Genomic DNA, 24,285 nt, shown 5'->3' with positions numbered 1-24,285 from the left:
CACTGTCGAAGAACCAAGGTCTGACGACATTCCTCTACAATTGTCCCTGCAAAATGTGCGGGATCAATCAGATTTGGGAACCCAGGTCATCACTTTCACTGGTTGACCCTTCACTTTTTTAGATTTATCATTATTTACTAACTTTTCAGAGGATGTTGATGATGGATTGGACTTTATTTTGGGCATCCAATGGTAATTAGTTTTCCTAATAGTCGCCGATGGTTTTGAAATAGGTTTCTTATCAATTTGCATTGAGCACTTGGGTTTTGTACCAGAAGTGGTTGAAGACCCAGGGCTGCTCCTTGACGAAACCAATCTTGGCGGAGCCGTGTTCGGTTTTAGCAAACTATTTGGGACTTTTTTTTTTTATGAAAAACCTTTTTATTATTTTGCAAAATTGCCCTTTTTCTACTACGATCATCTTTCAAATCATCATTCCGAGAACGAGCTCTAGAGGACTTTCTAGTTAAAGACCTTCCTCTAAATTTGTTTTCTCCTCTTTGTGACTTATAATGTACAAACATTCTATTTAGACAATTCCTAGCTATATGACCACCAATACCACAATTAAAACAAATCTTTTTGTTATTATTAAAACCTGTACTGCCTTTTCCATATCGACACCCTTACTTTTCCCACATGAACATGAACAAGAACCAGGTTGTGGGATAAGTGAGGGTGTATTAGATGGAGTGACTTGTGGAAATGGTGATTTTTTATTAGTATCATTACAAACATTAGAATTATCAAACATTTCATCAAACACTTCAAAACAATTCAAACCAGTATCAGCAGGTGCAGAAAAATCACAAAAAACATTGTCACTTTTAACATCAGAAAAAATAAAGTCTTTATTTAAAACTAAAACTTCAGGTTCAGACTCAGTTTTATTATCAGAAACGGATCCTTCAACTTCGTGCTTTGACTAATTTAAGGATTGATCTGCAGGGGAAGTAGAAACATTAGTATTTTCAACATTAATAACTCCTCCTGAAACAAAACCCGTTGGCATGCCATAAACCATGAAAGATTCATTGGCAATCTCCTCATCAGAGATAGGGTGATACTGATAATTGTGATTGAAAGGAGGAGGCACTTTATCGTTTCCCAAACCCTTTTTCTGGTTTTGTTTAAACTGCAGGCAATGGTCAATCATGTTGGCAACTACCTCGCTTGATACATCGTATCTTTTAAAATCAAAGTTTGCAGTATCAAATTTGTTTTTAATGTGTCAAGCTCAGCAATTAAGTCAGCATTCTGTCTCTTGATATAATCATAATTTTCACATTTATTACTGTAGTCTTCTTGAAGTCTCCTAAAGTCTTTTATTTTTGTCACTAATTGGGCCTTTAAGGGTTTTTGTTCTTTTCTAAGTTGATAGCCCTCATATCTAAGGTCCTCTACTTCTCTACGTAATGATTTTATTTCCTCACAAAGAATTTTAACGTAACCAATACAAGCTTGAGAACAAGAAGGAAAACTTACCTCATTTTTCTTCGGTTCAGAATTAGAAGATACCGTCAACGCAAACTGAAGCTCCATCATCTTTTCTTCAGCTGCAACAGTCTCCGCGGAAGCTTCATCATTAATTTGGGCCAGGTGAGCATTTTCAGGTCTTGATATATTTAAGGCTTGAATCTGGTCCTCCCAGTCAAAATACTGAGCAACCATAGCCGTTTCATTATTGACCTGAGCACCTCCCTTGTTGTTTCCTACCGCAACCATCGTCCTTTCGTTTTTCAACCTTCTATCTGGCTTAGGGCACTCACGAGCAAAATGACCCGGCTCGTGGTAGTTAAAGCACCTCAACTTCCCCTTGTTGAACCCTACCTTTTTCTCAACGCTCATCCCCCAATTATTCTTTCCTGTCTTCTTAGCAAACTGGTTCGCCCTGAACACTGCCATGACAATTTGCCATGTAATATCCATTTCTTCCACAGCTTCTAGATGGATCTGATCCAGATAAGAAAATGACAGTTGTGGTGGAAGATCTCCAGCTACAAGAACATGATAGCAGTTAACAAGTCCTATGGCGAAAGCTATATTTTCATCACTCTCCTTGGAATTTTAGGAAGAAGCCACATTTGAGGAAGGAGCAATTTGTGGAGCAACAGACAATTGGTTCTAAGAGAAAGGCATGGATGGTGTAGCAGGAAATGAAGTTGTTGGTTGAGTTTGAGCTTGTTGAGCAGCAAAAGTTTGACTTGGAGAGGGAAAGGTGAGAGATGAAAGAGCGTTATTGGAGGAAATCCCAAGATTTGCAGTTGAATATGAATTCGTATGGTTACTCTCTCGCTGTTTATAATCAATATCTCAATCCTTGATGATCGCCATTGTTTCAGCGAGAGTGATACGATTCATATCCTTTGTCTTCTTGATAATAGCTACATTCATGTCCCGTGACTTTGGAAGAGCATTCAGTAGCTTCTTGTTTATTTTAGACTTGGTCAAGAAGATTCTAGCAATATTAATCTCAGTGGTGAGAGTTGTGAATCGATGTACCTGTGTGTAACATACATGTTTTGAAATCATGTTTTGTAATGAATAAAATTGTGAAATACTATGTGAAATTGAGTGTTGAGTTCTAACAAATACTTTTTACTAGAAATGAAGTAAAACTATGTTTAGAATCACTCAGAAAATATTAGAAATCTTATGAGATTCAAATTAAAAGTCAAATAGTGAAATTTAGCGAAAAAAATAAAGTTTGAAATAAGTAAAATTTTATTATTGAAAGTTGTAAATAATCTCATTAGAAACTTGTAGGCGAAAACCTCGTCGAAATCTAAGTTATAACAAAGAAGTTATGACCCATCGAAGATCCGCGACAAAATCGACACGGCGCCAAATGACCTAAAATATGAGTTTTTGATAAACTAATTTTTAGCCTTAGTAATCTAAATTAAAGTCGTAGTATTCGGTAAACCGAGAAGTTCGATAAAAAGAATGCCAAAATCTGACTTCGTATGAGGAAGTTATGATTTTTCGAAGTTTCAGCTTAGCAGTAGACAGCTAAAACCTCGAATTTTAGATCGAGTGATTTTTAGCCGACACAACCTAAACGAGAATTGAAGGTCTCGTCATTGTTAGTACAATGGTAAAATGTCTGACGAAAACGGATGTCGGATGAAGAAGTTATGATTTTTTAACGGATTTTCCTGTCCCGGTCTGTTAAAAATAATAATATAAAAATTAAATTCAAAATTAGCTGACGAAGTCTAAACAAAAGTTGTAGAGCGTAATTTTACCAACGCGTGCATATAAATAACGTCAAAAGCGGAGCCCCGTATGCGAAAGTTATGGATTTTAGAAGATTTTGGCTCAAAAACCGAGAAATAAGTCGATAATATCAGAAATTTTCGCATGGTCAGCACACAGCCACGTCACCTCGCATGGGAAGCTAACCCGATCCCTCCCCCGTGTCCGTCGCTGATTGGTCTGAAGCTGAGGTCCATTGGGCATCCGGCGCGCCTTTTGACGTCCTAGGCGACCTCCAAGATGCCTCCTAAGATGCCTCGCATATGGCTGCCACTTGCCCTTCGCATACGAAGCCACGTCCGAGCCGAGCCAGCTGCTACATCTGAGCCTCGCTACTGCGCCATCTGCCTTTGCCTCCTGATTCCATGTGTTCCTTCTGCCAGCGCACCCTCCGAACCTCGGCCCTATAAAAGGAAGGCTGCGAGCCTTCCCGGGTAATTTTAGAAAATGGGCAATTTTGACCCCTTTTTCAATATTTTGACTATTTCCATATCCCCCGAAGCCCCGGTATCGTTTTTAAAGCCCGGAATACGTCCCGAAGTGCCCGTAAAGCCCGAAAAATTTATCTTTTCGGTTTTGAAGCCTTACCTTCGCAGTACCCGGTTTTCAATTAAGCTCCCGGTTTTCAACATAGAAAGTCATATTTAAAGCCGAAGTGCTGCCCAAATTACTATTTTGACCCCCGGTTAATTCAAGGTGAGTTTAATATATAGGAACAATTGTATGTTATGTTTTATATGTGCTATGTGGGTTTCAGTGTTATTATTCCGAGTTATTTTATTCGCTATTTTTATAGCAAAAGTAATACCTTTGACCATGTGATCAGTGAAAGGACTTAGATTCACATTGGTACTGGTACGTATCCTCTGGCCATGTAGAGCATGTCTCCGTAAGAGAATAACTTCTATTCTATGGCATTAACAAATAATTAGACAGGGCTATAAGTCTGAAATCTACCAAGATGTTAATCAGAAATCTTATGTCTTCTGTGCCATTTGGGCCGAAGCTTTATTGATGTATCTCAAGTATGGAAATTGTTATGTCTCATTGATTGTATAACTTTGAATCAAGTCATTGACTGATATGGAAATCTTAACACATGATTCGCATATGCCTTTATTGCTCCTTGTTTCTCTTTGCTTCTGCCATATTGAAGTATATATATGACATAACATTATATTGTATCTATTATTGAACTAACTAAGCGTCACCACTTACCCTATCAATGTTTAACAATTGCAGGTGCTAAGTAACCAGTATAATCATATATTGTTGAAATATTTAGAATAGTTTGTAATAATACTTTTGTACTTCAGCCTATATTTGTATAAATTACATTATCCTGGGTAGTTATGTAATATATATAACACTTTGTAATAGTCGGTTTGTATCCAGTAGTTTGTAACCTCCTTATCAATGTAAAATATTGCTTTTAGGAATATGCAAGTAGCATGTTTTGGAGTAATAATATTGTGAAGTATGAAAGTTTGGGCCTTTCAGAAATACGAAATTTGGGGTCTTTCAATCCTCCAGGGTTTCACCAGGAATGTAATTGAACATGTTGAATTTCTGGCGTAGCATGTCCTGGCGACTCTCCTTCATGTCTTCATTCCCTTCATATACCTCAATTAGGGCTTCCCACAAAGCCTTAGCTGAAGTGTACTCTCTAAAACCTTGAGCTATATCCTGAGACAAGGCCATGGTCAGGGTGGCCAAAGCCCGTTCCTGCTCCTCAACTTTCTCAAAATCTTCATCTGTGTAATTCTCAACAGCTTTATTAGTAACTTGTCCTGCAACAGCAGTGGTGATTCGGACAAGACCTTTAATGATGCTTTTGCAAATCTTGAAGTCCTTCATTTTAATATATTTTTCAATACAGTATTTCCACTCAGGAAAACCATCTGCAAACAACAGTCTTGGAATGCGTGTAGTGGTGCCCATGACATAATCCAACTCATGATGATGTGTTTGGCTTCGAGAATCCATTGATTATTAAAATTTTAAAGCAAAAATTTAAAGCTGAACTTATCAAAATTGAGTTTCTGGTCAACACTTGAGTTTACGGTCAGAGTATGGTTTATGGTCGTAAACTCAATTTACGGTCGAGAGTCTACGGTCTGGATGTTTACGGTCGTAAACTCAGTTTACGGTCGAGAGCTTACGGATTTTGAGGCTTAGATTAAGGTTATTGAATATGCTTGGTTTACAGTCCAAGAACAGTGTTTACGGTCCAAAAATGCTCTTAAGTTTGCGGTTGTAAACAGAGTTTGCAGTCATAATCTCTTGGCAGTAAGCTCCCAGAAGTTCACGAAAATACATTTTTGGATTAGATTGGATTCCCTTTAGCAGTAAAATACCGATTCCAACCTCAAACAGTTAGGAATACGGCCAAAAACTCGATTGCAAGATGCTTTGACACTAGTTTTGCTCTAATACCAGTTGTAAGTCCCCAATCTGCTTGTGTATCAATCAGATCTGTTTGATGGTGCGGAATCCCAATCAAATGGATGATGTCTGATCAAATAGAAGAGAATGAGAAGAAGAAGATGATGAATTTTGTATGTATTGATATGAATGAAGATCCGGATACAAGATTCACACACACTAACACACACTTGTTCTTCTCTCTATAGAACACCTTAGAATACACACACATAAGCTCCTCTATTCTCTTCTGTTCATCAATCCCTCCTCAACCACCTAACACCTATATATATATATATATATATATATATATATATATATATATATATATATATATACTTGGGGAATAAGGGCCCAATGGGTTTACTGTCGTAAACCTGTTTACGGCCGTAAATAGACCATCTGGCCGTAATCCTGTCCGTAAACTCATAAACATTACAGAAAAATACAATTTCCTAGAAAAGTAATGTATAAACCATATTTTTGACCCAACAATCTCCCCCTTGGTTTATAACTTTCTTTTCTAAATGACCCAACAAGCTCCCCCTAAAAAGTAGCTGGCTTTTCTTGTTAATATTCAGTTAGAGATTGGCTTCAGCATTTATCTTCGATTTCTTCACAACATCAAGATGAATATATGAATCTTCAATGAATGAATTCATCTTGAGCAGTTGGCATTGTCTTCAAAATTTGATTTTGAACGCGCATTGGGTGAGGAGGCTTCTTGAAAAGATTTTTGAAAGATGGGGCTTTCAGCTTGAGAATCTTCAGAGAGAATAACAAAGATAACTAATCTTCTGTATAACTTTAGCAGTTTCAAGATAGCAGCAGATTGATTGAGGAGGCTTCAATGCAATCCGTCACATAATCTTCAATTTCAGCTTCACCTTGCTTCTGGGGTTGAAAGATTGAATGTCGAAAGAATAATCTTCATTTCTTGCTCCTTCGAATGAGAATTCTTCGATGATCACGGATGAAGCCTTGGATCGGAAAATCTTGATACAGTCTCCATGAGTATCATCTAAATTCACTTTTCAAGACAAAACAAAACTAAAAGAAAATTTTAGCACACAATATTCTTGGGTTTTTCATATTTTCTGAAAAAAATAAAACAAAAATAACACTATTTTTTTTTATTTTTAATTTTCTGATTTTTTTAATACTCCCCAAAAAATTGTGCACAAAGGAAAACAATGAACAAATTTAACAAAAAAAAATATTTGGGATCAAAGTTGTGAGACAGCCTGAACTTGTTTATCAGTACCTTCACCTTCATGAATAGATCTGGTCAATTGTCAGTATTGTGGTCCACTTAAACACGAAGGATATAGAAAAACATTTCCAAATATACCATTTAGCTGACGACGACCACAGGTATTGTTGTCCACTTAAATTAAGCAACGAGATCTACAGATAACCTCTAAATGGCTCAATTATAGTTGCACTAGAATGTGTTCCCCACTTCCCGATATACCCTGGTTATCAAGAACTTCCTAAGGACTCCTTACTTTAGGTGAGTAAACAATTATTAAGGAGGAAGTCAGATTTAGAGATAGATGCATATGTTGTGTCCCAGGTCGGATATATTTCAATCACGCATAGGGGACAACATATGGCTAACTAGGATAATGGGATTGAGAGGTAGAATGATGCATATATTATGTCCCAGGTCGGATCTTCCGATCACGCAGAGGGGACAACATATGGCTAACATATAGAAATAGTTTCATAGATAAGAAGGTGTGTAGAAATAGAGTTGCATATGTTGCAATCCAGGTTGGATCTTCTGATCACGCAGAGGAGACAACATATGACTGACAGATAGAAAGCAAGAAAATAATTTCCTACATACCTACTTTATCAGAACCCCTAATCTCCCTATCAGAACCAGAATTAAAGACATAAGTCCGTACATCAAGGAAAAGTTGAACCACTGTTCTAGATGCGTATTAATTTAGTGTATCCCGTAGGTTCCTATGTTTATCTCTCTGCTTAATCTACCCGAGCATTGTATGGTCAGTCCAAACAATACTAACTAAATCCACATTGTCAAATCCTTCGTGTCTACCAGCACATTGAACACAGAGTCTAGACAATTCAAATTCAGTCCTTTACACGTGTTTTAGACTGCCCGTTATCACATTCTTGATATCACTTCCCAATAATAACTACTAACGAAAAAGTATTAAGAAAATGAAAATTTTTCTTTAAAATGAATCAGAGTAAGATAAATTCAGGAGTATATAGAAAAAAATGCAAACCATAATTCACCGATTGAATTTGCATCCAGAAGGTATGAGAACAGTACGCATAATCTCATAACAGATTCAGAAATTCTTCATGTCATTAAGCACTAACCTCATTTGATCCCTTCCATTCTTCCTTTCCCACAAAGGACACATACTCTCAAACAAATTTCCGAGTGTTGGACAATTGAGAGATGCCTCTTATCATGTTCCTGGAACAACCACTACCAACAAACCGAAGTCTGATGATATGCCTCCATAGTTGCTCCGACATAGAGCGAGATTAGTTGGTCTTTGGAACCCAATCCATTTTGAAACTAGGTCGACCTTTGTCATCATTGTATGGTACTCTCTCCCATAACATATCCTGTTTATCACAAACAGAAGATGAAGAAATATTAGAGTCATTAGTTGATTTGGGAGATTGAGCCTTGGGAACCCATTAGTAGTTAGGTTTAACCCATTTCTTTTTCAATCCGATGGGTGGCTCAGTAGTTGCTTTTGAACTCGATGTCGGTCATTAAGATGACTTTGACCTAACTGGTCTTTGTTTTACTGGAGCATCTCTTGGATTGGGCTTCTTGGCTGACATTTTCTTCTTGCCCTTGGGATTTAGATTCTTGGCCTTGTGGGTTTGATTCTTGGCCTTCTGCACATTCCAGTCACCATTATCTGAACGTAACCTTGAGGGGTTTCTGTTGGAGTATCTCCCTCTTGGCGTGTTCTGCCACCCTTGTGCATAGTAGGGAACGTATGTGCGATTTGGAAAGTTTCAGGCAATGTGTCCAGGTGTTTCACAGTGAAAACATGTCGTTTTCTTCACTGTGAAGTTGTTTCTTCCTACCCCTAGTGACGTATCCTTGCCTCGTTTCTTGTTCCCACATGCACAGTTACAACAATCACTCTGTTTCACTGGAATTGGTGGCTTGTATTTCTCAACAACAGGTTGATCAGAAGAAGCTGAGTTCGAAGCAACAGATTCAGAGCTCAAGGAGATGTTGGTTTGTTCAGTAGTGTTCTCCTAGTTCTCATCTTCTGCTACTTTACCAGCACATAAAGTAGAAACATTAGAATCTTCAACCTAAATACCTCCTGACACAAATCCGGATGGTTTGCCATATTAAAGATGTGTCTCCCTGTCAATTTCTTCCTGTGTCATAGGGATTGATGTGTAGTTATGATTGAAAGGTGGAGGAACACTATCATACCCTAAACCCTTTTGCTAGTTATTTTTAAATTGCAAAAAATGATCTATCATGTTCGAAACTACTTCGCTTGACACATCAAATTTTCTGAAATCAAAATCTGCAGTTTCAAATTTGCCTTTTAATGTATCAAGCTCAGCAGTTAAGTCAGCAAGTTGTCTCTTAACATAATCATAATTTTCACATTTGTTGCTATAATAAATCATTTTGTTCACGAAGAAGTTTGATCGTAGCTTCACATGATTGAGAGCATGAAACTTCATTGACTGTGATGTTTGTGGAACTCATTGTTTTTCCACACTTCAAAGCGTCAAGTTCTTCAGTTACAGCAGCAAGACTAAGATGATTAAGATCTTTTGTCTTCTTGATGACATCCACGTTCGTATCCCACGATTTCGGAAGTGAATTTACTAGCTATATTCATCTTAGTAGTAAGTGTAGTAAATCGTTGTAACTGAGCTTCCAAGGTTTCTCCAGGGATATAATTGAACATGTTGAAGTTTTGTCTTAACATCTCCTGACGACTCTCTTTCATGTCTTCAATTCCCTCGTAGACCTCAAAAACCATTAAAAGCACAACTAAAAGCCAAATTAATAGTCAAATTTAAAAATGCCCTTTGACTATAAACCTCATAAGTCAACCTTCAAAGTCAAACTTGAAAAATTCAAACCGAAAAGCCAAATTTGAAAATTTAAAAGTTAAACAAGAAAGTCAAAGTCGATTTTTGAAGACAAAAGTCAAAAATTAAAAACTATTTATTTTATTATTATGATTATTATTATTATTATTATTATTATTATTATTATTATTATTATTTTTTATTTATTTATTTAATTATTATTATTATTATTATTTATTTTTTTAGATGAAAAAGGAATTTAAAAATAAAGGAAATTTAATTTTGGGGTTAAAAGTGACAAAATTTCGAAACTGGATGCGACAGGGAGTGGTTTTGAATAAAAATCGGAAGGATTGTAACAAGTTCCTTGGTAACTTAATTGGTAAGGCGCTGTGTTGATAAACCAGAGGTCCCGGGTTCGATCCCCGGCACCTCCAAAAGTCTGTTCCTTTTTTATTGAACGATGCGAAGACTGATGCTTAGCCAGTCACCGAGCCGTGAATCCACCAAGCCGTCTGCTGAGCTGAGGCCGCAAACTCCGAGCCGCACACCGCCGATCGTAAACTCCAGTGACCGCAAACTCCGGCCACAAACGCCGCAGTAAACCGCCAGCCGCAAACTCCGGCGACCGTAAACTGTTTTCGACCGTAAACTCCTCGCAGATTACGTGAAAACAGCGTTTTTCACCCTTTTTTGCTCCAAAACTCGATCAAAAACCCGTTTTTATGAAAAACACGAAGAACAAACACCCCTCCCCCATCCCGCCTAATTTTCAGAGATATTTCCAATAACACAAAAATCTTTCAAAAATAAGATCAAATAAGCTCCAGATCTGACAAAATTGACTAATACAATACAAGCTCTGATATCAATTGTAAGGTCCTGAAAACGGATCTTTACCAATGATCAAGCAATCACACAATCAAATATAACAAGAAACAAGGTAGAAAAAGAATTGAAACAAGCTTGCACACGCTTATATTGCATAAAACGTTTGGTACAACTTGCTCTGTATAACTGTGAACTCTTGTCACACCCCGGCCGTCGGCGGAAACACCGGGCAGTGTAACGTCATTTCTCGTATCATAGTTACCAACTTCCTGAAAACACATACATTTAAAAATATGTCAGCATAAAGTTGGTGAGTCCTTAGGTTTTGACTCCATATAAAAATAATACATATTCCGAGTTTCAAAAGTCTAGTTTTGAAAGTATAATTTTGACTCTCCAACGTTTACTATATATATATATATATATATATATATATATATATATATATATATATATATATATATATATATATATATATATATATCCTAGGTATAAAAGTTTACTTACCAAATAAGTATATACCTATAAGTCTCATATACTATGAATATAAGTGTTTGTAATTCCATACAAATGGAAGTTGCTACGTATAAATCTTATTTCAGTTCTATACGAGTAAAACCACTATGTATAAATCTATTTCAATTCTATACGAGTATGTGTGCTAGGTATAATTATCTACTTAATATACAAGTAGTACCTAGGGTATAAGTAGGGGAAACTTATACTTAACATTAATACTTGTATAAAGACAAAGTATAATGCTTTTAACAATTTGCTACCATGAGTCCGTAACCGCTGCTTGACAACAAAACCTCTGACAAAACAATACACTCATGATTTACCATGAGAAACAAACACCGCGCGCTTCATCGACGCCGAAATAAAAATAAAAGGAACGAATCGACACTCGCTTGTCTTGGGTTGTAATCAACCACGAGTGGGATCGTCAACCTGTCTCTTATTCATACACGAGTTCCTCGCTCACATGGGATTAATGGTTACAGGTCAGAGGACTTCCACTAAGATCCCCAATCTTAGTTGATGAATGAGGTAGCTCATGTAAACTTTGACGGCTTCCTATAGCTCTAACAACAAAAGCATTTTCATGTCTAAAACCCTAAGTCACTAGACTATACTTTTAAACATTACTCCTAACTTCATAACATTTAGGCAGTATAACAACTATATCTTGAAGTAAAACCAGGTTTTATATTGACCTAAAGCCAATAATAACAACATATAACATTCCTAGTTTTATCTTGACATAAAACTATCAATAGCAATACTAAGTTTTATCTTAACATAAACTAACAATAACAACATATAACATATCCAGTTTTATCTTGACATAAAACCAATAACAACAACATATAACATACATGGTTTTATCTTAACCAATAATAACAACATATAACATACATGGTTTTATCTTGACATAAAGCCAATGACAACAATATATAACATACATGGTTTTATCTTGACATAAAACCAACAATAACAACATATTTATCAATTAACATATAGAACTTCTGAGTATAACTCTGGAACTATATCGGACACATAATATATATAGAATCCTAAGTATAACTCAAGATCTACATTAGTATACTACTATAACAATAACATACTAACAACTTTATGATAGTTGTATAATTTCATATACGAAATAAGTATATCCCGGTTATTATAACTATCTACGTTGATACTAATATACCATCATATAGACATAATAATAATGTATATATAATATTTAGCATACGTTTTCCCCCGAAATATTAGAAAGTGGGGCCATGAAACTCACCTTAGTAGCGTGATTTTATGTATTCTAAGCAGAAACGGTCAGCGTAAGAGGTCGTCGGGGCTCGGGATGCAAGAGGGCTTCAGCAAATGAGAGAGGAGAAAGGAGATCAGGTGTAAGAATGGCTGGGGTCGATCTTGCTATTTATAGTAGATTTTTGGCCCTCAAAATGTGAAGAAGTCATTGTTCACGTCGTGAGTTTGGATCTTATCTCTTCGTAGACTTGCCATCCGTCTTCTAGCTTCCGAAGGTGGCAAAATGAGCCCTCACGACGTGAAAAATGCCTTGTTCACGTCGTGAGTTTGGATCTTATCCCCCCGTAGCCTCGTCACACCTTCTAGATCCGAAATATGGCGGTTTGACTACTCACGTCGTGAGTTTTTATGCTCACCTCGTAAGTTCCGTCAAATTAGGGTTTTCTGACAGCGACATTTTCGGATAGCCATAACTTTTGCATACGAACTCCGTTTTTGAAGTTCTTTATATCCACGCATAGGTAATTCCGAGTACTACAACTTTATTTTAGATTCCAATAGCTAATTCTAAGTCTATTTTAAATTCCTCTTATTATAGAGATTTATAGTGTTAGGGTTTATCATAACTTCTTCAGGCGAAGTCGAATTTAGACGTTCTCTATATTTTTGGAATCGTGTGGACGTATACTTTGAGTTGTATCATAAATTATGTATGAAAGTTAATTCTTTATCATGAATTACATAGAAATTTTGTCAGTTTACTAGTTTAACAAAGTCACATTACATGATTGCCATAATCACATGTGATTGTTATTGGCCTATTTTGACTGGTGTTACATTCTCCCCCCGTTAGGATAATTTTGTCCAGAAATTTATCTTGTGGATTGGGAACAATTAATTAGTTGGGTAAAATATTGTAGATATTTCTTAGCACTTGATGTAACTTAAGTTGATATGCGACAAAACTAATTCTTTCTGGAATTTCAACAGGTTCTATATATCGCGGGTTTAGTTTGGCTCGTTTCCCGAATCAAATCATGCACTTCCAAGGAGAGACCTTCAACATTACTCCATCTCGAACTTGGAATTCTAAAGGGTTACGTATTATGTCAACATAGCTCTTTTGACGATCACATGCAACCTTTAATCGATCCTTAATTTGCACGATCTTTTCAGTTGTCTTGTGGATTATTTCTGGTCTAGTACGTAAGGTATTGCCTGTATGTTCTCTGGCCATCTGTGTATCTCCAACATCTACCCAACATATTGGGGAACGACATTTTTGTCCATAAAGAGCCTCAAACGATGCAGCCTTGATGCTGGTGTGATGACTATTGTTGTAGGAGAACTCAATTAATGGTAAATGAGTATCCCATGTATTTACGAAGTCAATAACACAGTCTCAGAGCATATCTTCTAAAGTCTGAATGGTTCTCTCACTCTGACCATCAGTTTGTGGATGGTAAGCTGTACTCATATCTAGACGTGTTCCTAAGGATTTTTGTAGAGATTGCCAAAATCGTGAAGTGAATCTACTATCTCGGTCAGAAATAATAGAATTTGGAACTCCATGCAATCTGACAATTTCCTTAAGATAAACTCTAGTCAACTTCTCCATCTTGTCGTTCTCCTTAATTGGTGAGAAATGGGCGGACTTAGTCAATCTATTGACTATTACCCAAATAGTGTCGAACCCATTAGGAGTTTTAGGTAACTTAGTGATGAAGTCCATTGATATCTGCTCCAATTTCCATTCAGTTATTTCCGGTTGTTGAAGTAAACCTGAAGGCTTTTGATGTTCTGCCTTTACTCTAGAACAAGTCAAGCATTTGCTCACATATGTAGCAATTTCAGCCTTCATGTTTGGCCACCAATAATGTACTTTTAAATCTAAGTGCATTTTGCCAGAGCCTAGATGTACGGAATACCTAGACTTGTGGGCTTCTTCTAAGACCAAGTCCCTGACTCCACCGAAATTAGGCGTCCAAATTCGGTTCATAAAGTGTCGTGTTCCGTCATCTTTTTGTATAAGTTGCTTTTCCATTCCTCGCAAAGCTTCGTTCATGATGTTTTCTTCTTTTAGAGCCTCAAGTTGAGCTTCTCTAATATGTGCGGTAAAGTTATAATGGATAGTTATGGTTAATGCTCGTACCTGACGGGGTTTAATATATTCTTTCCGGCTCAAGGCATCTGCTACCACGTTTGCCTTTCTGGGATGATAACGAATCTCACATTTGTAGTTATTCAACAATTCGACCCATATTCGTTGTCTCATATTAAGGTCTTTTTGGTCGAAGATGTGTTGGTGACTCTTGTGGTTGGTAAAAAAAATAGTACACTTAGTACTGTATAAGTAATGTTTCCATATTTTTAGTGCAAAAATTACAGCTCCTAATTCAAGATCATGGGTAGTGTAATTATTCTCATGCACCTTAAGTTGTCGTGATGCGTAGGCAATAACCTTTCCTCTTTGTATCAACACACATCCCAATCCTTGATTTGATGCGTCGCAGTATACGATGAAATCTTCTGTCCCCTCTGGAAGGGATAGGATTGGTGCACTACACAACATTTTCTTCAGTTTCTGAAAAGCTGCTTCTTGTTTATCTTCCCAGTTGAGCTTCATATCCTTCTGGTTTAGTGTTGTAAGTGGCTTGGCTATTTTGGAGAAATTATCAATGAATCTACTCTAATAGCCAACAAGTCCTAAGAATTGACGCACTTATGTTGGTGTCTTTGGTGCTTCCCAATTCTTAATTGCTTCAATCTTGGAGGGTTGGACACGAATCCCTTTGTTTCTAACTACATGGCTTAAAAATTTGTACTTCTCTAATCCAAAATTCACATTTGGCATACAACTTTTGTTACTACTTCCAATATTATTTTCAAGTGTTGACTGTGTTCTTCCTAGGTTTATGAACATATCAATATATCATCGATAACTACTATCACAAATTTATCCAAGTACGGTTTGGAAACACTATTCATGTGGTCTTGGAACATTGTTGGATCGTTAGTCAATCCAAAGGCATATGTAAGAACACTGAATGACCATACCGAGTCCTAAATGTTGTTTTCGGAACATCGTCTTCTCGTACTCTGAGCTGATGGTATCATGATCTGAGATCTATCTTCAATCTTCTAGAATCTTCATGTGTTTTAGTCTATCAAACACCATATCCAATTTTAGTTGTGCATCGGTCTAACCATAGTTAAACATAGGAGATCAGTCTACGTTTAGTTGTGGTTCGGACCATGTACAATAAAACTCGACTGAGGAGCTTTGACCTAAAACATTACGTTGAATTCTTATCGAGGGTTTGGGTTTTCTATATTTTTGGTTTATATACATGTGTTCTCATCGCGGGACTGAGTTCATACATAGCTCTATATCTATTATTTGTTGTATTCATGCTCTATTAATTATTGTTTATTACTTCAGGTCTAGCTGATAAGGCACCGGCCAGTCAGGACAGTCGAAAGGCAGGATCATTTTAGCATATAGCCGTTCTGAAATCCAGCAACCCAAGCAACGTGTCAATCCTGTCACCACTCCCGTAAGTAGTCCTTTAGTATTATAATTAATAATAGTTTATATTTTTAGGCTAAGGGATATACCTAAACCTAACAGAGTAAGCGCTAAACTATAGTCGTGCTTTCCTAAGAAAGTACTAATTCACTATAGTTAATAGCTCTGATACCAATCTGTCACACCCCGGCCGTCGGCGGAAACACCGGGCAGTGTAACGTCACTTCTCGTATCATAGTTATCAACTTCCTGAAAACACATGCATTTAAAAATACGTCAACATAAAGTTGGTGAGTCCACAGGTTTTGACTCCATATAAAAATAATACATATTCCGAGTTTCAAAAGTATAGTTTTGTAATTATAATTTTGACTCTCCAACATTTACTATATATATCCTAGGTATAAAAGTTTACTTACCAAATAAATATATACCTATAAGTCTCATATACTATGAATATAAGTGTTTGTAATTCCATACAAACGAAAGTTGCTATGTATAAATCTTATTTCAGTTCTATACGAGTAAAACCACTACGTATAAATCTATTTCAATTCTATACGAGTATGTGTGCTAAGTATAATTATCTACTTAATATACAAGTAGTACCTAGGGTATAAGTAGGGGGAAACTTATACTTAACATTAATACTGGTATAACGACAAAGTATAATGCTTCTAACAATTTGCTACCATGAGTTCGTAACCGCTGCTTGACAACAAAACCTCTGACAAAAGAATACACTCATGATTTACCATGAGAAACAATACACTCATGATTTACCATTAGAAACAAACACCGCACTCTTCATCGACGCTGGAATAAAAATAAAAGGAACGAATCATCACTCGCTTGTCTTGGGTTGTAATCAACCAGAAGTGGGGTCGTCAACCCGTATCTTATTCATACACGACATCCTCGCTCACACGGGATTAACAGTTACAGGTCAGAGGACTTCCACTAAGATCCCCAATCTTAGTTGATGTATGAGGTAGCTTATGTAGACTTTGACGGCTTCCTATAACTCTAACAACAAAATCATTTTCATGTCTAAAACCCTAAGTCACTAGACTATACTTTTAAACATTACTCCTAACTTCATAACATTTAGGCAGTATAACAGCTATATCTTGAAGTAAAACCAGGTTTTATATTGACCTAAAACCAATAATAACAACATATAACGTTCCTAGTTTTATCTTCACATAAAACTATCAATAGCACTACTAAGTTTTATGTTAACATAAACTAACAATAACAACATATAACATATCCAGTTTTATCTTGACATAAAACCAATAACAACAACATATAACATACATGGTTTTATCTTGACATAAAACCAATAACAACAATATATAACATTCATGGTTTTATCTTGACATAAAACCAACAATAACAACATATTTATCGATTAACATATAGAACTTCTGAGTATAACTCTGGAACTATATCGCACACATAATATATATAGAATCCTAAGTATAACTGAAGATCTACATTAGTATACTACTATAACAATAACATACTAACAACTTTACGATAGTTGTATAATTTCATATACGAAATAAGTATATCCCGGTTATTATAACTATCTACGTTGATACTAATATACTATCATATAGACATAATAATAATGTATATATAATATTTAGCATACGTTTTCCCCCGAAATATTAGAAAGTGGAGCCATGAAACTCACCTTAGTAGCATGATTTTATGTATTCTAAGCAGAAACGGTTAGCGTAAGAGGTCGTCGGGGCTCGGGATGCAAGAGGGCTTCAGCAAATGAGAGAGGAGAAAGGAGATCAGGTGTAAGAATGGCTGGGGTCGATCTTGCTATTTATAGTAAGATTTTTGGCCCTCACGAAGTGAAAAATTCATTGTTCACGTCGTGAGTTTGGATCTTATCTCTTCGTAGACTTGCCATCCGTCTTCTAGCTTCCGAAGGTGGCAAAATGAGCCCTCACGACGTGAAAAATGCCTTCTTCATGTCGTGAGTTTGGATCTTATCCCCCTGTAGCCTCGTCACACCTTCTAGATCCAAAATATGGCGGTTTGACTATTCACGTCGTGAGTTGTTATGCTTACCTCGTGAGTTCACTCAAATCAGGGTTTTCTGACAGCGACATCTTCGGAAGGCCATAACTTTTGCATACGAACTCCGTTTTTGACGTTCTTTATATCCATGCATAGGTTATTTCGAGTACTACAACTTTATTTTAGATTCCAATAGCTAATTCTAAATCTATTTTAAATTCCTCTTATTATATACACTTATAGAGTTTGGGTTTATCATAACTTCTTCACGCGAAGTCAGATTTAGACGTTCTCTATATTTTTGGAATCGTGTGGACATATACTTTGAGTTGTATCATAAATTATGTATGAAAGTTCATACTTTATCATGAATTACATAGAAAGTTTGTCACTTTACTAGTTTAACAAAGTCACATTACATGATTGCCATAATCACATGTGATTGTTATTGACCTATTTTGACTGGTGTTACAACTCTTGTGGCATCAACAACCATTAATGACCTAAACAACCCCTATATATAGTGGACTTGGGCCGGACACTGGGTTTACTGCCGTAAACAGGCTTACGACCGTAAACTCACTACTAGGCCGTAAACACACAAACACCCTACCAAAACCTGATAAATACTCAAAAGAACTTATTACAATGTAAGCCTAGACCAAATCACTAACTAGACACTTCACCATTTTCGGCGATCTTTATATGCATGCTAAGGTATTGACAAGCCCCACAACCCTATCTAATTACTTTTGACTTAATACATGTCGAAATAAAACCATAATCCGTGCAAGAAGCCCGAAATATTACTTTTCCCATTTCCATTTTGCTTCAAAGCACAATTCGAGAGATTTAATCACTTAACCAACATTACCAACATCCAATAGGGTATAAAATCTATTACCCTGAAACCCTCCCCCCTACCCCTCCCTGAGCCTTTACATGATCGAATTATGGTCCCCAATCTCGAAATAAGAAACATCATGAAACTAGATGTTACACATTACCTGTTGTTTACCCTAACAATCCTACATAAGTGCATTGTACTTGAAAGAGATCAAGGTGGAGTATAATGTAATGCCTTATACTCAAGAGGGGCCAAGGTTGTATATTAACAAAACCTCCTTGTGCGGTTATATACATGGTATGTGCTATTATATGTTTGCATGTATAAACATGTGTGCTTACTAAGCATTGCCTACTTGTTGATGCCTAAACTGTTTAGGAACTTCATGGGTGGCTAAATGAAAGGACTCGACATGATTGTGTCGATATCATACTAAAATAATTATGGCAAATGTATTAGTTTTTAAAATTAAAAAATTTTGGTTTTGTGTAAAAACTATATTTATGTTTTAGCATAGTTTGATTACAACGGTACTGTGAGTACATTGATGTTTTTTTAATATGATTTTGTATTATTTATAAGGTTATAAAACTTTTTTTATTAAAGTTTTACACTTTTGGTATTAAAGTACAAATGACTTGTGTTAAATTAATGGTTTTGGAAAATGTTGCAAACAAATTATGTATATTTATTTCTATCAAAACCTATGTATTTCATGAGAAGTTTTTGTCTTATGTGTTCTTATTTTAATGACACATACTCTAGGTACCGAGAAGAGGTAGTAGTGACTTTGGTCACCGACATAGACTTTTGGAATCTAGAAGACTTTATATATAAATGTTTGTAGTCAAAGGCATACTTAGGGGTTGTGTGGCAGAATCTGAATTTCTAAAATTTAAATTTTTAAGAGGTCTAAATTTCTAAAAGAGTTTGAATTTTTAAAATGTTGTTTTGTTGGAACCTTTGAATTTATTTGCTGAATTATAAAAATGATCATTTTACCATTTGTATTATTTTTTACTGGATTCAATGTTTATATTTATAAAAACTGGATCTATGCCTTCAATAATCAAAAAGAATATATAAACATCATACAATCGCTGGAAGAGGTTAAAGATTGATGTTATAATACAGAAATCAATAAAAAAATACATTGTTATTTCTTTAATTCACACATCATGACAAGTACAATACCCTTCACGAAAACATTGACACTCGCTTTCCCCTCGTTCCAGTGACATCAACACCAGCCTCCATCGGTACCCTCCTCCCTCGTTCCTCATGCTTCTCCTTCGTAGTAGCCTAAGTGACCATGTGGGTTTCTTTTCAATTCATACCTGATAATTTTAGAATGCTATGAAAAATGCACCAAATGTATTGGTAAGATTCTTTCACACATATTTTATACTGGAATTGGATTGTTTTGATTTACGTCAAACACTCGATAGCTGTTGATTCAACAACTTAGAGGCCTAAAGGCTTCCATTTCATCACATTAGAAATATGGTTCGAATTGAAATAATTCAAAATGGCAAAACCATATGCTTGTTCTCTCTTATCATGTTTCAAGAATCTCTTATGTAACTATTTGAGTTTGTTTCTCTCGAAAGGCTAAAACAACATTCTACAAACACTTTATACTTTGATTCTCATGAACTCAATGGAAAATCAACTCGATCACTTGAAAAAGAAAATTCAACAAAAATCCGTAAGCATAGCAAATTCCATAAAAAAAATCCAAAACAAACCATCAGGTTCTCCTTTTCATTTAGGGTTAATATATAATTGATATGTGATACAATATATAACCACACCAAAATCCGCATCCAAATTTGTCTGTGTGCTCCACAATCCTAATCCAAACATATCAAATTCCACACAAAAAAATCGAAAATAAAAGTTCAAATTCAAAACTTGAACGGAGGTTGCAGATCGAAGGCAGGGTTGGTGGCGTTTGCAGATCGGCGAGGAAGTGGGAGTAGGGGGTTGTTTGTGATGTCTGACAAGATGAGAGAGACAAAGATTATGTCAATGTCGGCGTCAAGATAGTGGTAACAACGATGGTTAGAGATAGGGAGGCGGCGATGTGCGAGGGAGGCGATGACGTTGTGCGAGGCCGGAGAGGGTAGATATGCAGGTGGAGGGTTGAGGGAGGTAAGGTCGTCGTGTGCTGATGGAAAGAAGAGGGAAAAATGGAAAACAGTGAACACAAACGTTTTTTTTTTCTTTGAATAAGAGCAGAATTGAAGATTCATACCTGTAAACAAACACTTTTAAATTGTAACCTATTTGTGAATTTAATTTCCAAAATGTTTTATTGGGACCAAAACTTATAAATATTGAAACGTAATTTCACAAAATGTCAAATTCTTATGATTTTAAAAATGTATAAAAAGATGGGGTATTAGACTTGTATAAATTTCAAATCCCATGATTTACGACTACTAAATTCGAAGGGACTAATTTTAGTAAAAAAAAAAACAAATCAAGTTTAAAATCTAGTCAATTATCATTGAAACATGTTCGGATACGATGAATTTGAAGATTATCTACTATAACGATCAAAGATAGAATCAAAACATTTTAATATTTTAAGAGATTTTTATACAAGTCTTGAACAAGATATCGAATGTTTAAAGAAGGTATTTAACTATTTATCTAGTCCACAAGAGTATTTACCTATTTATCTCCTCACAAGAGTATTTATATTGTCATATTTATACATATTTTTAGACAATATTTAAGTACATTGTTATATATATATATATATATATATATATATATATATATATATATATATATATTCGTTATTTGCATAGAATAATAGTACTTATAAGGTTAAATTATATTTTGCAGCAAAAAAGAAGACATTTTGAAGAAAAGGGACTAAAAGCGTTAAAGAATGGAACTTTTGAGGTTGAAGACTTGAAGGACAAGAAAATCAGGAAAAAGCGTGTTCACAACGTGGATATTAAAAAACTCACGAGGTGAGTATGGCTTTTAAGAGATAACCATCGCGGATCAGGAATCCGTGTTGAATACGAATACTACGGGCTCACAAGGTGAATTTTGAGAATTCACGAGGTGAGTCATGAGAAATTAAAAACTATATATATCCTTGAACCCTACGACTTGAGGAGACTGGTGGTGGCTGAGAGGGGTCCCTGGAGACGAAATTCAGAGGAGAAGACGATCTGAAAGCTGGTTTCAACACTAAGGAAGTAGAAGTACATAAATTGATTCATAGTTTGGTACGGTTTAACATGTTTTGGATTATAGTATTCGTTTGTTTAGCTGTTAATATGTCCAGCTAAATCTAGCTGCTTCTGTTAGCTAGATGAAGTTGGAACTCATGGTTTTAAGGAATTAGATTTAACTTTAATTGTTGGTGATTTGCTTGTGTTGATTGATTTTACCTAGCATGCTTGAATTAGTTATTTGATTGCTTTGAATTCTTGTTCTGTGTAGTTAGTGAACACAAATCTGCATGAACTTGAATACCTAATAATATAGTGAACACTAGTTTATTGGAGCTAAGATCAAACCAATCTTAGATTAGTAATTGAATAATTAAATTAAGCTGTGTTAGAGAACTCATATTATGACTGTAATTATGTTTTGATTAATCAATCTTCATGGCTCCAATTTTATTTAATAATTGATTCTCTATTAACTATTCTATGAACATAAATAGAATTACATTAATTGATTAATAATTAGTAGATTTAGAACTAAATTACTAATACTTTCTTAATTGGTCACCAACAGTAATAGTTATAGTTAATGTATAACCATTGAGTGAAAGTGGATTCAAACTAACAAAAGTGTTTTGTTTATTGATTAAGTTTTTGTTAAAGAATTAAGTTCATCTAAACTTGCAAAATTAGATAAAAAAAATTCCTTTTAGCTTGTTAATAATTAGATTAACTTAGTAGTAAATAAAGTAATTGATAACACCGTTCCCTGTGATCGACTTCCGACTTACCTTAGTTATACTGTAATCTGACTAGGTACACTGTCTATAAGTGCATAGTTAGTCTAAGTTTTTTAGGTTATAAATATTAAAATTAGTGGGTACTTCCGTGCACATCAAGTTTTTGACGCCGTTGCCGGGGAACGACTTAGTTTATTATTAATTTGCTTTAGGTTAATCGATCATTTTTGTGGGGTAAAACCTGCAAAAAGTTAATTTTCCAGCAAAAGTTTTTTTTAGCATTAGTTTTTATTCTCTGTTTTCAGTTTTTTTTTTAATTCACTTAGTTTTTTCATTTCTAGGAAGCTTTGATTATTTTTTTTACAGAACTCACGACGTGAGTATATAGATTCACGACGTGACAACTGTGATTTTTAGTTCTTTTTTAGTTTTTAGTTTATTTTTCTTAGTACGGTTTTACGTTTTTTTATCCTTGTTGTTTAGTTTGCAGAAGTTCATGACCAAAGGCTCTAACACACCTTTGGTGATACCTCTTGAAGATCCCGAGTCTGCAATTTACAAGAAGAAGACGCCCTTACAAAAATTAAAATCAGTGTTCTCAAAGAAATCGAGAAGAAAACGGGGGAGTCAAGTTCATCCTCAAAGAACAAGAGCAAGCTTGAACACTTGGATCAAATACCCGTCCAAACCGAATCCGAATATGATACCGAGCCTGAATTCGAAGAACATACAAGCAAACCCGAGAACGAGCCAAGGGACGAGATGGCAAACATTGAGGAGATGTTCATGGGAGCTTACAAGAAGCGGATCCGAGAAGATGTGGGTCCCGGTTTAGTCCAACCTGCAATACCTGCCACGGCCACATTCGAGCTGAAGGGGCACATCTTGACTACATTGAAGGATATCCCATTTTATGGGAAGGATCATGAGGATGCTTTTAAGCATCCTGATGAAGTCAATGACATTGCGGACTACTTCAATGTCCCAAATGTCAATAGAAACACCGTCTTGCTCAGAATGCTTCCCATTACTCTTAAGGGAGCTGCTAACGAATGGTTAAAATCACTTCCACCGGGTACGATCACCACTTGGGCTCAAATGCGTGAGCAATTTCTTGACCAAGTTTGCCCACCATCCAAGATAGCTAAACTCAAGAAGGCAATAGCCATCTTTGAACAACAGCCAGGGGAGTCATTATACGAAGCATGGGAGCGGTAAAAAGGCTTGATCAGAAATTGCCCTCAGCATGATTTTAATGTTCAACAAGAGATGTTGATCTTCTATGATGGGGTCAATGTTATGACAAGACAACTCCTTCATTCTCAAGGACCTTTGCCAAAGAAAAATCCAAGAGAGGTCAAGGAGCTGATTGAAAAATTCACAAAGCACTCTCGTGAGTACCACAACCCTAGGCAAGATGGAATCAAAGGCAGTGGAGGTGCACAAACTGAAGAAATAGTAGCTATGATGGCTATGCTAAATAATATGGACCGGAGGCTAACCCAAATGGACCAATCAATTCATGCTATAAGAGTTGGTTGCGAGTGGTGTAATGGTCCACACTTGACCAAGGACTGC

At 35.9% G+C, this 24,285-nt stretch overlaps 1 non-coding gene across 1 annotated transcript; it reads right to left on the bottom strand.

Annotated features, from left to right (window-relative positions):
• Positions 1-23,853: 23,853 nt before the first annotated feature.
• LOC145055842 (small nucleolar RNA R71) lies at positions 23,854-23,960 on the bottom strand. The gene has a single exon (XR_013685391.1). It is a non-coding gene; the product is annotated as a small nucleolar RNA R71 (small nucleolar RNA).
• Positions 23,961-24,285: the final 325 nt, after the last annotated feature.

Source organism: Lactuca serriola, chromosome 5, assembly GCF_051521515.1.
Source record: "Lactuca serriola cultivar US96UC23 chromosome 5, Lser_US96UC23_V15, whole genome shotgun sequence".
NCBI lineage: Eukaryota > Viridiplantae > Streptophyta > Magnoliopsida > Asterales > Asteraceae > Lactuca > Lactuca serriola.
This window is presented reverse-complemented; position numbering and strand designations above follow the sequence as displayed.